The sequence below is a fragment of the Agelaius phoeniceus genome, chromosome 5, assembly GCF_051311805.1.
Source record: "Agelaius phoeniceus isolate bAgePho1 chromosome 5, bAgePho1.hap1, whole genome shotgun sequence".
NCBI classification, from domain to species: domain Eukaryota; kingdom Metazoa; phylum Chordata; class Aves; order Passeriformes; family Icteridae; genus Agelaius; species Agelaius phoeniceus.
In genome coordinates this window covers 41514288-41528215 of record NC_135269.1, presented here as the reverse complement: position 1 = coordinate 41528215, position 13928 = coordinate 41514288, and the positions used below count along the sequence as shown (strand labels likewise).

Genomic DNA, 13928 nt, shown 5'->3' with positions numbered 1-13928 from the left:
AGGTAAATAAAAGTTTGTAATTATTAGTATGTTGCTACTAATCAAAGACATTATTTCATTCAATAACAATTCTTTAAAAAAAGAAAAAAAAAACCACCCAAAAATGTAGTAGAACAATAAATTCAGGTTCATTTTTCAAAGGAAGTATTTCTTGGGCAGAAGCCTAAGTTCTAAGTTTAAAAGTGTTTAAATTAAAAAAAGAAAGGACATGGACATCCTCCTGTTCCCCAAGTGTGGTTTTGTTTTCTTCAATGCTAGAAAGCATTTACAATAGTTAAAATGAAAGGCCTTACAAACCAAGCTTCCATAGAAAATCATAGGCAGACATTCTTTTCAACAATGCGTGGTTAGACATTTCTGGGAAACTTTAATGAAATGTCTTCCAAAAATATGAAAAGAGCATAAAACAAAAATAGAACAGAAGGCAGAGTCCAGGTACAGTTTCTTTCCTCCAAAATGGAAACAGCTACTCAGTGCCTGGACATATTTGCATTTGTCCTGTAACAGTGCTATGTGAAACACTGTCCGCCACTGACCAGCAGAAAGAATTTGACAAAGTATTCATCAAAGTACAAAGAAGTACTTTTCTTACATTCTCAGTTCCTTCTTTTGTTAGATTGTAGTCCCACTTGTTCTCTGACTCTGGCCATTACTGAAGTACTTTAACAGAGAAACTTTTCTTCTCCTTCACAAAAGAGATCTAATGAATAAAAACTGAAAGTCTTTACTAAGATCAGACTCACTGGAGAACCTCAGCAACAGCTGATAAAAACAAAACAGAGAAATTTTTTGTCCACTATTCTATTTCCTTTTCCAGTGGGCCCCAATCACTTATTTCATAACAATGAATTAAGTTCAAGAATTCTCCTGATCTGAGGGGAAAGGAGAAACTAAAGCAAATGATGATTTTCAAACAATAACTTTTACCAGAAACAGTCATATTGTGGGAACCAACTTATCATTATATAGACAGCTCCATCATCCATTTCCCTCTGCCTCCAAAACTACCTGAACTCCACAGCCCACTCCTGATCTAGGAACATATTGTATATACAGCAAAACCATGTATGTCTGTCCTATGGTTTCAGTTGACAATGTCGACTGTCACACAGCTATTCATACGTGGTCAGTGCATAATGTTTTAAGGATTGTTATCCTTACAGGGCTGTAAATGTATTTTACATGCAAAGGCAACTGCATGCTGCAAATAAAAAGAAAAAGAATTATATCTGTGGAGGGGCAATAATTTAAAGTCATAATGGCCAGGACAGCAAACGGAAAAATGTTATTTTCAGGTGTTAAATAAAAACTATACAGATCTTCTGGTCAAGACCAGAATACACACAGAAATTAGAAGAACCAGACAGCTATAAATTGTCTCTCCAGAAGGAGGCCATAAATTATCAACAATTGCTTAGGACGCTAAAAAGACACAGAGACTGAAATCTGCAGCTCATAGAGTAGCTGTGGACAAAGCATGAAATCAGAGCTTCTTACCTTTTCCCATAAAACAGTAAAGCTTAGGAAGGATTTGGTATATGCAGACTATTTTATCTCTTTGTTTAATGGGTAGGAAGTTTGGGAGACTAAAAAACATTTTGCTTTCAAACTCTGGCTTTGAATCACCTGAATCATTCACTAGTGAGAAATATTTTATTATTTCAGCTGACAGAACTAGGCCTCTCATGATAAGAAACCAGAAAAGATTGCGACTGAACTGAAGCAGTGCTGAACCAAAAAGTTCCAGAGAAATGAGGGGAGACATAAAGCTATCTGCTTGACTAATTACTTTTACACTTAGCTATTTTCTCAAACAGGGGTGCAAAGGTGCATAAGGCACTGGTAAATTGTGACCTTACAATATCCAAGACAGAAGGGAATAAACAACATACCCTTCAGCTACAAAGGTTACAAGGATTCTACATAATACTAAACTTTCACCATATTTTTCAATTATATGTATCTTGTATTCATTTTGAATCTGCATTTAACATGTACAGATTCAGAGAAAGGAAATTTTCTTGCAGGAACATTTTCAATATTGTTCCCACAAAGTAACTGTGGAAAAGAGGCATGAGCTCCAATATGCAAACAATGAAGGGAGTCTATCAGAGACTGTTTTACAGTAGCTGGGACATTTCTACCAACTTCCATGGCAGAGTGATGGATAAGTTTTCCTTCCTTTAATCATTTCCATATTTTTCTTAAGTGGAACTCAAAGTAGCCAAAAACAAAAATATTAGCATTTGTGGAAAGATTATTAGGATTTACCACAAGGTGATCCTTTGGCAGGTTGCATATACATTTAGTTTGCATCTATTAACTAGGTATAATCAACCACAAGGACAAAACCAGGATTATACAGCCTGCATTAGTACATATTATTAGATTTAATAAATACACGGATGTAAGGGAACCTTACATGTGAGCCACAAATGTTGAACTCACTCCTTCATAGCAACTGAGTCAGCTGCAATTTTTGCCAGCTGGTTATTAGACAACCACTTAATTTGAAGAATTATCCTAACAAACAGAATATTATCCTTACCAAAAGAATGTATGAGAATAACACACAAATTCAAAAATGTCCAAATCTTTGCAATACACATGGAATATTATTTGTGTTTGTGTTCAGGTTTACTCAAAGCATTCTCATAGGTAAAGAAAGTGTATAAACTAATTTTTTTTCATTTAGACAAAGCAAAAACCAACTACCCAGCTAGCCATGTATCCACCTTCATTTTATGTTTTATTAAAATAGCATATGCAGTAGCCTTGTCTATGTTATTGATGACACCATGGTGGCTATTGGACTGATATAGTGGTCTCCAGGAGTTTCTAAATATAAATGAATCCTAATGAGATAATCCCTAGTGCATGTAGATGGAGGAATGCTATCTAAATAATGCCACTTCTGTTGCAGAATTGGTTTCAAATTAATTGTTTCTTTCGAAAGCTATAATTATCAGGAGGAAAGCAGTTAGAAAAAATGAAGTTAAAAAGTGCATAATGTCTAATAGCTCATTAAATAGAAAATACATTGTAAATTTGGGAATCAGAATGACTTGCAGCTAACTGTGAGATGATGGGTCATGCACATGAAAAGAGACTTTTCTGGCAGGAAAGCAATTTGGTAATGCTGACTGCAGTCTGCATTTACTTGACATTCGGAAAGATCATATGACACCAATGCAGATGAGGTGAACAGTGAAGAGAAAAGGAAGGGCAAGGAGAACCAGAGGAGAAAAAGTTAGGTTATGAGCAGCTGAGACATGATGAGGAAAGAGAGAATATGAGTGTCATTACTGGGTGTTCAATTTTTCAAGTTGAAAATGCTGGAAATGGGAACAAGGTGTCATATTAAAGAGATTTGAGTATTCAAGCAGCTATAGCAATAGCTGAGTCAACATTTTCTTACAGATGTGTTTTATGAAAAGTTTATTTGATGAATAATTAGCAATTTTTAATTTTTCTTCCAATGAAAAAACATACCAAGTGTGTATTTACTCAGTGTCAAATATATCTTCATAATAATGCAACGAAACAAAGCGAGTCCAAAGACTATTTGAAATACTCAAGAATAATTAAGCTGCTAAAAAATTCTTAAACCTAAAGAATTATAGCACAGCCCCAAAGGGAGAGAAGCTCAGAATAGCTGATTTAGGCTTAAATTTTCTCCTAGTACATTTTCCATGAGCAGTGACCCCAACAATTACACAAGGGGACGCAGACACGAGCAGCATGGGAGAAGGCAGCTATGCACTTGCGTGTACACAAACAGGTGCTTGCCACGCCAGCCTGCACAAATAGGAGGGCTAAAGCTGCCTAAAACCTCTCAGAGTCATCTAAAGGCCCAAGGTAATGTAGAAAGAGCTGCAAGCTGAGAGCTCAGAATCACATCTGATACAAAAGCAGTGTACAAGGAAGAAAGTTACCCAGAGTTACATTCTTTTATGTTGCTAGGCTTTGGTCACAAACTGATCTATGTGGTAAAACAAAATCTGGAATAGGATCACCAAAAATATTTCTAACAATGTACTGGTTTTAGCTGGAATAGAGTTACCTTTCTTAATAGTAGCTCATTGTGTTTCAGATTTGTGACCCAGCCATGGGTAGGGCCACAGTAGAGCAAGTACCCCCCTGAACAGGCTGTGGTCTAGGGATAAGGCCACATCAGAGCAGTGGAGCACACCTAAGAGTGACCACAGCTGTGGATTATTCCACACGGCAGCAGATACACCCCTGAACAGGTTGTGGTCTAGGGATAGGCCTGTGCTGCAACAGTGGCAATCAGAGAAGTTCACTGCAATGTAAAACCCTATGGCCTGGTCCAAAGGGACCAGGGATGGAGACTGCAATAGATTTACATTTAAATTGCCATAAGTCCCTATTTGAGTTGCATGTTACAGTAAGTTCTACAGCAAGAACCACCCAAACCAGTTGAGGATAAGCCTTGCAGCAACCAGTGCAAGTGCAGTAGTGACCCAACCTGAGCTGGCTTTTGTGTCCAGGAACTCCACAAAACAACCACCTCTCCACTCCTGAGTGACCACCATAACAAACAGAATCCAAGTTAAGGACTAGAGAAACTCAATTGGCATTTTATGGACTATATACTGGTGGGCCACAGACTAAAGGAATAATACCTGCATATATTAGGGAGTGAGAAGGGAAAAGGGGTGGTTAATGAGAGGATATTGGACAATACGGTACTGAAGTGTGATGCAAATTGTAAGAATAAGTGGTAGAGACTGTACTGGGTTTGGCTGGAGAAGAGTTAATATTCTTATAGTAGATTTTAGGTTGCTGTTTTAGATTTGTGACCAAAACAATGTTGATAAAAGAGATGTTTAGTTACTGCTACACAATGCTTAAACAGCATCAAGGCCTTTTGTCTCTTCTTCACATTGTTCCACCAGTGAAAAGATTGGAGGTGCAGGACTGCTGACCCCAAATAGCCAAAGTGATATTTCATATCATATGAGGTCATGCTCGAAGCCAAGGAAGGGAAGAAGCAGGAATTGCATACATTTCACAAGTCATGGCATCGTGTGAGGGAGCCCTGCTTCCCTGGAGATGGCTGCACCCCTGCCTGCCAATGCAAAGTGCTGAATTAATTCCTTGTTTTGCTTTGCCTGTGTGTGCAGGTTTTGCTTTACCTATTAAACTGTCTTAACCCACAAGTTTTCTCACTGTTACTGTTCCAATTCTCTTCCCCATCTCACTGTGAGGGAGTGAGCAAGTGGCTGAGTGGGCTGAGCTGCCTACTGGGGCTAAACCAGAACGATCACAATGACAATGTTTATAACCAGAATAATAAAATCTCATTGCCATAAAGGAAAAATGAATCTGCATTAGGGAAAAAAACTCCAACATTTCCTAAATCAGAAGCTCAACCAGGATTCACGGCCACTTCTTTATTTGAACATCCTTTGCACAAATACCAGTGTAATGCCTTCCTTATGAAGGTTTGGACACTTTGGCAGTAATGCATTTTAAATATTACCTTAATTCCAATGCAAGGTTTATCCCTTGTGAATCTAGACTGAACAGAAAAAAGCAGGATCATAATAATGAGAAATGTCAGTGTACTGGCTGATAATACCATATCTAAATTTATGGCATGTGATGTTTGCAGATAAATACAATATTTCTTGTGTCTTGATTCCAGTAAGCCCATAGAACTGAACTTATCTCTCTGTATTTGCTGCTGTTACCAGATCTTAAGATAAACCTTCCCATCTTGTTTAATAATAGCTTATTTGTTGCAATGCATAGATTGACTTTTTTTTCCCAAAATTCACACAGGTAACAGAGTCTGAAGAGAGGATATACCCCAGTAAGAGTATTCTTCTCTTTTAACGGTGCTGAAACAGATCCTTTTTTCTGCAATTAGGCTCTAAACATGACCTCATTTCCTGCACAAATACCAGAGCCTGATATGCTTAGTCAGAAAGTGATATTTTACTTTGTTGCCACACCAGCAATACCATATTTGAAAACTTACATTATTGTAATAGTAGCCTCTAACTTTATAATGCAGAGTACCCATACACCTGTAGAATCTTTCTGAATTTTGCTTGCTGTTATATAGTCTCTCTTCTGAATATAATGGAATTGAAGCTTCATAAAAGGTGTTTATTTCAGTGGTAAACCACTGAAATAAAGCTCAGGTCTTAAATTTATACCCATGATACAGACACAAACATAGTTATCACCTTCAGCACAGGTGAGTCTAAGCAGTTAGAAATATTTATTCAGGCTCACTTCAGAAAAGACTTAAATCACATAATTAATTTGATTGGTCCCATTGAAGCCACACCTGCTGAAATGTCTCAGATGATCACACCTCAAGCTTTGCCTCTCTGCACATCCTAATTTTTCCCAGATGACTTTTGGGACTTGGACACTTCTACAGTTCAAACTGAACTAAAACTACTAATTCATCTTAGATAAACCATGAGACAAGCTTCAGATGGTACCCACTTTCATCCCTTACTGGAAAAGATCCACATTTCAAACAGTTTACAACATACAAACAGCACAGAAAGACATTAGCTTTCCTCAGAGCCATCAAGCCATTCTATGTGACTTTGCAGTATCATTAAATGCAGTAATACAATACCCAGTGAGAAAATATCATTGAGCCTAGAACCTGAAAGGCCAAACAGGTATCTTAAATGGGAACAAACACTGGAAGTCTCAGCTGAAAGGGGATCTAGAGTACATGGTTTGGATGCAGTGCTCACAGCTCTCCCAAATGCACGGTCATGAGGCCGAAGGCAGCACCTATCCTATGAGTGAATGACTGCACGGTACAGGTTCTCTCACACACAGTTCCACATGGTGAGGGGTGAGGCAGGGACAGCCTGTAACCAGGAAGACTGTTCTGTATAAAGACACTCGGAGGAGCATGAAAATCCACTGGGTAACCCAAGGGCTGAACCACACCCTCTACCCTGTCCAGGACACAACCTGTCAGACAGAGATGAGGGAGAACACCCACTACATAACGGACGGCTTTGCGGCAGGATGGATCAGAGGCCACAGCTCGGCCTTATCAATATGTGATGCAGAAAATGCAGTGAGGGAGTAGAAGAAATCCAATATGAGAGTATCACTGCAAATGTGAGAGACTAGTCAGGTCTGTGCTCCTGTCTCTAAAAGAGCTAGTGTGAGACTGCATGTCGCTGACAGATTTATTTTAGAAATGTTTTATATCCTGCTTTTAAAAGTGAAAAAAAAGCAAAAGCAGTACACTAAGCAATTGCAGTTTGGTTCTTGCACTTTGGTTCTTGCAAGTAAAATAAATATGCAGTACTGCAATACTGCCTCCTTGCATTTCAAGAAAGAAATTGCTTTATTGAATCAGGACGGTGGTCTGTCTTGTCCAGTACCTCATCTTCAAATACTGGACCTTAATATAGCAACAGAGGAGGCAAGAAATATTCCACAGAGAGAGAGGCCAGCATACAACCAAGACTAAAAATTTATCTATTTTAAAAGCATTTGATATTTACTGACACATTTATTAATATTTTGCTATTTATACAACCAGCTAGGTTTGTTGAACTGTGATTGTTTATTATTTACCCATGAAGTTTGCCAGTGTAAAGCACCTTCTGCCACATTAGCTTTGATTTGTGATATAGGCGTAGAAGATTACCAAACACCCAGGAGTCAAAAAAAGCTAGGTGTGCTTTCAGCTGAGTGCTAGCCTGTACCGTGGCTGTCCCCTTGGCATTGTTAAAGGGATGCTCACAGCTGAGGCGGCTGTATAGAACACTGTCCTGGTGCCAAGAGACCTGTGTTCAAGTTTCCTATTACAAGATCAGCAAGATGTGAAGTGAGGCAACTAGAAAATGCAAGCTATGAACATAGCACAGATTAGGAGGTTTGATAAACTTCAAAGATGAGGGGGAAAAGCATTTTGTAACCTTTTACACATGCAATTATATAAATGATTCTTCCAGCCCACAAAACATATAGGAGCTTCTCCTATAAGTGTTTAGTTAAGGACTAAGGATCAAATCCATACAAAGCATTTTCCAGTGCTACTTCAAGCAACAGCTTGAAGTGCATTCTACAGATCACTGTACCAATGTATTCAGACAGAAGAAAAAGCTAAAGAAGCTTTTTTCAGGGACTTCATCCCATTTTATCTAACTACGTAGTGTCATGCCATACCTGGTAGTTTTGTTAACTACTTTAACTAGTAAAGCACAAGGTCTTTGCTTTCTCTTTTCTATCTCCACTGTTTTTCAAAACACATGACATGAAAGAAGCTATATGAAGATGCCTTGAATTGTTTATCTTAAAAATGTGACTGTTCTGCAGCAGTAATATGAAAAGGTACATTAGTTGGCCATTATTGTTTTGTTATCTCTTTTGATAAATAGCTCACTACATATGGTAAACAAGAGTGGCTGGCTCGGGTATATAAAGAAACAAAGCATAAACCCCACTATCTTCCCAAGTTCCACAAGAGCAAAAGGAGATAGCTCTGTAGCTGTCACCAGGAAAAATGAACAACATTTCTGTTGATGGTTCCACATTCATTCCTATGTCTGGTGAATGTTATATATCTGAACTTAGTCATGAGGAGAAGTGTTTCAAAGTAAATATTAACAGTTTATAAAACCAAATCAATGAGCCAAATTTCCTGTTGAAATAGCCCTAAGAGTGAACTTCTGTTTTTAAAAAATATTTCAAATGTCAAAGTGTGTGCTTACAATGGACTCTGTGAAGCTGAGTATACTATGTAATTGTTTGACCATGCTAAAAAAACAATAATAGTAAAACAAAGCACAAGCAAAATCCTTCTAAGTAATACACTCTTAAATTCAGTGATCTAAGGATAATGGAGCAAATACTCCAGCTGGTTTAAAATGTCAGAGCTGCAACTGCGCCAAGGGAGCAGTGAAAGTCTACATCAGTTGGGGATAACCCTCAACACAAAAATGGTCATGAACAGGGACAGGTCAGTATTCAGTTCTGCTGGCATAGGACCCTTCTGTTACACTCATCCTTACACAAATTTTGGCTCAATGTCTTCAAAATTCAGCATTTCAAAAGGTAAATGAAAAATATATTTTCTAATAAAAAGCTATTGCTACTTGAATTACTTGGACATGCAATAGAAAAATTATGAAAGACATTTAAATGAGATGTTTAAATACAGACTGGAAATATGAAACTGAACATTAATTAATTAGATTGTAGGGTCTTCTATTGCTTTAGCCTCTGTATTACCATGCAGTCTTTGTTTACTGCCATTTATCTTCTTTGTTTGATGACATTTGACTAATAAATACATTGATGAATTGCATCTGTAAATGCCATCCATACATCACAAAAATAGGATACTCAGTGCTTCTGGCACACTGAAGCTAAAAGATTTTGTTTTATTTGAAGTTTCAGTACTTAACAAAGGAAATATTACTGCTCTGCTGGATAAATTTCCTGATTTTTATTTTAATTTTCAGTGAGCAAACAGCTGCAGAATAATGTGACTTAATGAAGCATTTCTAATAAAATCCTACAGAAGATAAAACAGAGGCATAGAATCACTTGCTCACTGATAGTTGTATCATTCAGAATAATTTTTCAAGATGGTGATCACATTTCTGTGTAGATGAGTATTAGGTATTGTAATTTTCAGTCTTCCAAGTCAGTGATTTCCTTTGGTGAGATAACTAGTTAGCATTGTAGCATTACTTATTTATAGTAAGCAAAACATACAACATAATAAATGTAACATCTTTCTAGTACATTATTTAGGCTTTACACTGGTTGGTAAGCAGCAACACAGACAGCAATAGATTTTGGTGTGAAGATGCTCAGATCTGAAAAACTTCATGGTTATATTTTGCTTACCAAAAACATACTGCCTGTATTTGTAAAGATGTCCTTTATCAAGTCTGTCATCACTTCTCATGAAATCATGAAACTTCTTGGCTGCTACATTTTTCTCTGCCATAACAATTCAGTATAAAGTATTATTTGCTTTATGTAAATCTGATAGGGCTCAATGAATCATCACTTTGCAACCTGCCAGTAAAACAATCTCCAATATCCATCTGTACACACATCTATTTACTTTCATTCAGAACAAGTTTTTCATGTATTCCCCACCAGAATAATCAAGTGCACTATAGGCATCTACACATAAATCTGAGATCCCTTAGATCATGAGACAGGTAAAAAAGTTACCCCATGTCCAGTATGATTGAAGATATTGGCAGCTTAGTCATCATTCTCTGATTAAAACAGCAAGACAGAATCCAGATTTTATCTCAGTCACCCACTACCAGCAGTGTATCTAAAACTAATACCACATTTTTGAGGGATCTTCTATATACCAAAAAATATACAGAACCAGTGAGTAGTAAATCTGATTTGCTGTATCAACTGAGCAAAGCTTTCCACTGAAATTACAGTACTGAGGTAGTTTACATTTATAAGAATAACTACTGGAAATTGGGACTATGTGAAACAAAACCCACATGGTTTTCAATACTGCCTCATCAGCATCAGCTCTCTGAAATAAAATATTAACAGTGAAATTTATAAGAATTACTTTACTACTGTTAATTATACACTCACAAAACAATTTAGGCATCAGTGTGAGATGACAGCCCAATTAACATGAAAAAGTATAATGAAACTTGCACCTTTACCACCTCTGTTAAAAATATCTGAGTATGCTCTTTTCCAACTTCAGCTAAGCTATCCTCTTAGCATCACTGAACTATGTTTCAAGTGTGTACCCAGCACTACAGGAAAGAATCTTAATTTCTCAATTTGACTTAAATTAGCCCATAAAGTAGCTTTAAAGTGTTAAACATATAGTAGGCTGAACGCTAAAGTCTGAAACTAGTTGGTAAGACAGAGAAACCAGATAACAATTATCATTTAGTCAATAGTAATTTAAATGTATCCACTGTGGTGCAAAGACCCTATGACCTGGAGTGCTTTATGGGGTTTTAGAGAAAGGAGTTGAGTATGTTTATTATTTAAATTGACAGTTCTGCAGGAGTCAAAGCACGGTTCTTTAAATACTGAGCCAGTGTCTACTGGGGGGAGGGTGGTAGAACTGAGGTACTTAAAAAAAAACCCAACTGATAAGCTCCAAGCAGAAGCTGGAAAGAGAGAACTGTAGCTACACATATAATTTAAAATGCTTTAAGCAATCATTTTAACTCCTGTAGGAATGAAACATACAGAAGAGCCACGCGTGGCAATCCCTAACAGGGCAGTGCAAGCTCTTGCTCTTTATTCTTTGCATTGATAACCTGGTGTCCGATCCTACAGCTCCACAGGAATAAAGCAGGTTATTTTAAAACTTTCTCTGCAAAAGCAACGTGGATAGACAAGGTACGTTTCATACTATATATGCACAACTTGAAGAGCACTACACATAGAAAGAAACGGAGCCACGAATCTTCCCTTTAACACGTTTTTTGCTTGTTTGTTTTGTTTTTAGAGGACGCATAAAGCCACTACCCGCTCTTCCAGCCGTTCTCTTGCAGGCGGCTGATAAAGCGTCCGGGCACAGTAACCCCCAAGTGCCCGAAGGTCCTGCGAGTTAGCGACCACCCGTTCCATAAAAGTTGAAAACCAGGTGGATTCCCCTTCTCCCCCCCGCCTCCCTCTCGGCTCTGTTGAACTAATATTTTAAGTAAAATCAAAGAAAAATAAAAGGGAAAACAAAAGCCTTGAGAATCGCCCGGCGAAAGGCTGTAGCCGGCTGCTCCAGTTGCCCAGCAGAAGGACGGCAAAGCAGCTCTTCTTCACATGCGGCTTCGTCCGACTTTAGGGCAGCGGGAGGGCGCAGCCGCCCCGCACACCTCACACCTGGCCCCGCCGCGGCCGCTTGCGCCCGCCGCCAGCCCGCGGGGTCTCGGCCAGCCGCGAAGGTATCACCCCACCAGCTCCCAGACAGACACACAGACAGACACACGACCCTGGAGCGCTCCGCTCACCTACCTGCAGTCCCGATTCTTGCTAGAAATGCCTAGCGATCGGCCGCCTCCCGTCCGGGGGGAGCTCCAGCCTTACCGCCCGGGCATCGCCGGCACACGCCCCGCGCCCCGCCAGCGCTCGGGGCATGGAGCGGCGCCGTGCCGCGCTCCGCTCGGCTCCCCTCGGCTCGGCCCGGCTGGGGCAGCAGCCGTCCGCAGGGCCCGGCTCTCTCACCCCGCCTCTCTGGGAATACACCAGGAATCTGGCTAAGAGATGCTAGAGGAAGGGTGAAGTAACTAGGAATGGAGAGAAGACTTGAAGTGTTTCTTGTGCACGATTTCAGAGTATTAAAAAAGGAGAAAAATAGAGAGGACGGAGTATGGTTGAGCTAATGGAAAAGCGGAGATGGGTAAGTCCTGCAGCCCAGTACGGCTCCGGCCCCTACGCCAGCTGCGCGTGGTCCCGATTCAGCCCCGCCGGCAGAGGAAGGAGGAGAAGCCGGCGCGTCCTGCAGCAGTCCCTCCGTTAGAGCATCTCTGATTGGTGTGCCTTCCACACACAGCACGAATTCCCCCTCCTGCTGCCTCCTTCTCTCTCTTGGGAAAAGTAATTGGAGAGCGAGAGCTTCACCTTCAGCAGCAGCAACAGCAGCCTCCCGCGCCCAGCCTGCGCGCACTGCACCGCACCGCACCGCGGAAGGGCGCGGAGACGCCCCGGGCGCCCGGACAGACAGAGGCAGTTCCAAGCGCGCCCTCCGCGGCGGGGGGGAGGGAGGAGGTGGAGGGAGGTGGAGAGAGGGAGAGACGCCCTTCTCCTCCCTCGTATTTATCCGGCCACTCGGGGCTCTCCTCCCCAGCCCTTATGAGGGAGCAGGTCCCAGCGGCCGCTGTTCTGTCTGACCGAGCAGCGCCCGCCGCCCCCGCACGCTGGGCCTTGGGCCGCCTCCCTCCGCCGCCCGCTCCGCTCCGCAGCGCAGCTCTCCCTTCCCTTCTCTCCGCTCCGAGCGGCGGGGCGGGGGTGCGAAGTTGACGCCCAGGCGCGTATGGCCGGGGAGATCCCCGCGGACCCGGGGCGGCCCCGCCGCGCTCCCCTGGGACCCCTCTGGCCCTGCGGTGCGAGGCTGGGGCACCGAGCCGTGAGGGAGCGGCCGGGCCGGGCAGGACAGGGCAGCTGCCCTGGGGAAGGGGGGCCGCGGCTGCCGGAGCAGGGGCAGGAGGGACGCGGCGGCGCCGGCGGCAGCCAAAAACTGGACTGTGTCTCCCTCCAGAGGGAGAAGGGAGACACGCACGGCAGCTCAGGCGGCGGGAGAGCCGAGGGCTCGGCCGGGCCCCGCTTCTCTGGGCGGTGGGGTGGCGAGCTTGGTCCGTGTACCTGCGCTCGAGAGGTTGTGAGTAAAGGTAGTACGGGCCAGGTGCTAAAGACCTCCTGTTTCTCTTAAGACAGCTTTAAAGACGGGTGGCGGGTCGTGGTTGTCTGCCACGACTATTGAATAATAAGGGGAAATTTGCTGAGCAAGGATAATTAAAAGCAGATTATTGTAATTTATTTTGCTGTATTCTCTGCCGTTCAAAAGGTAGTGCAGAGAAGTGGAGGGGAGAGAGCTAAAAGAGGTGAGAAAGAAACCTTGTTTGTTACAGTGACATCAGTCAAGTCCTCAGTTTTTTCCTGTAATTCTGGTCTACTTCTAGATTAAATGGGGATGGATGCATGCAGCATTGAGAAGTACTGATATATCTGATCATCTGTTGGGGTTTTTTTCAATTCTACAAGCTAGTGTAATAGCCAGTTTTCAGAAAAGAACCTTTAGCTGTGTTACCACATCTTACCTGATGTTCAAAATCAACTGTCAGAAACAGATGAGGGAAGGGTTCTCTTCTTATTATTGTCCATGCTAGAGTTCTTCCATGCAAGCAAACATCTGTAGAATGTTTGAATTTTTTTTTCGAAAGCAGACCTAAAGATCC

The 13928-nt window shown here is 41.3% G+C and overlaps 1 protein-coding gene across 5 annotated transcripts in view; it reads right to left on the bottom strand.

Annotated features, from left to right (window-relative positions):
• TAFA2 (TAFA chemokine like family member 2) overlaps positions 1 to 13119 on the bottom strand; it is a 182954-nt gene extending 169835 nt beyond the window's left edge. Inside the window, exon 1 of one of the 5 annotated variants that reach the window (XR_013182420.1) lies at positions 11989 to 13119. The gene's annotated coding sequence lies outside the window, so the exon portion shown is untranslated. The remainder of the gene's footprint in view (positions 1 to 11988) is intronic. The other 4 variants (XR_013182421.1, XR_008534124.2, XM_077178874.1 and 1 more) reach the window with 4 other exon arrangements.
• Between the last annotated feature and the right edge of the window lie 809 nt (positions 13120 to 13928).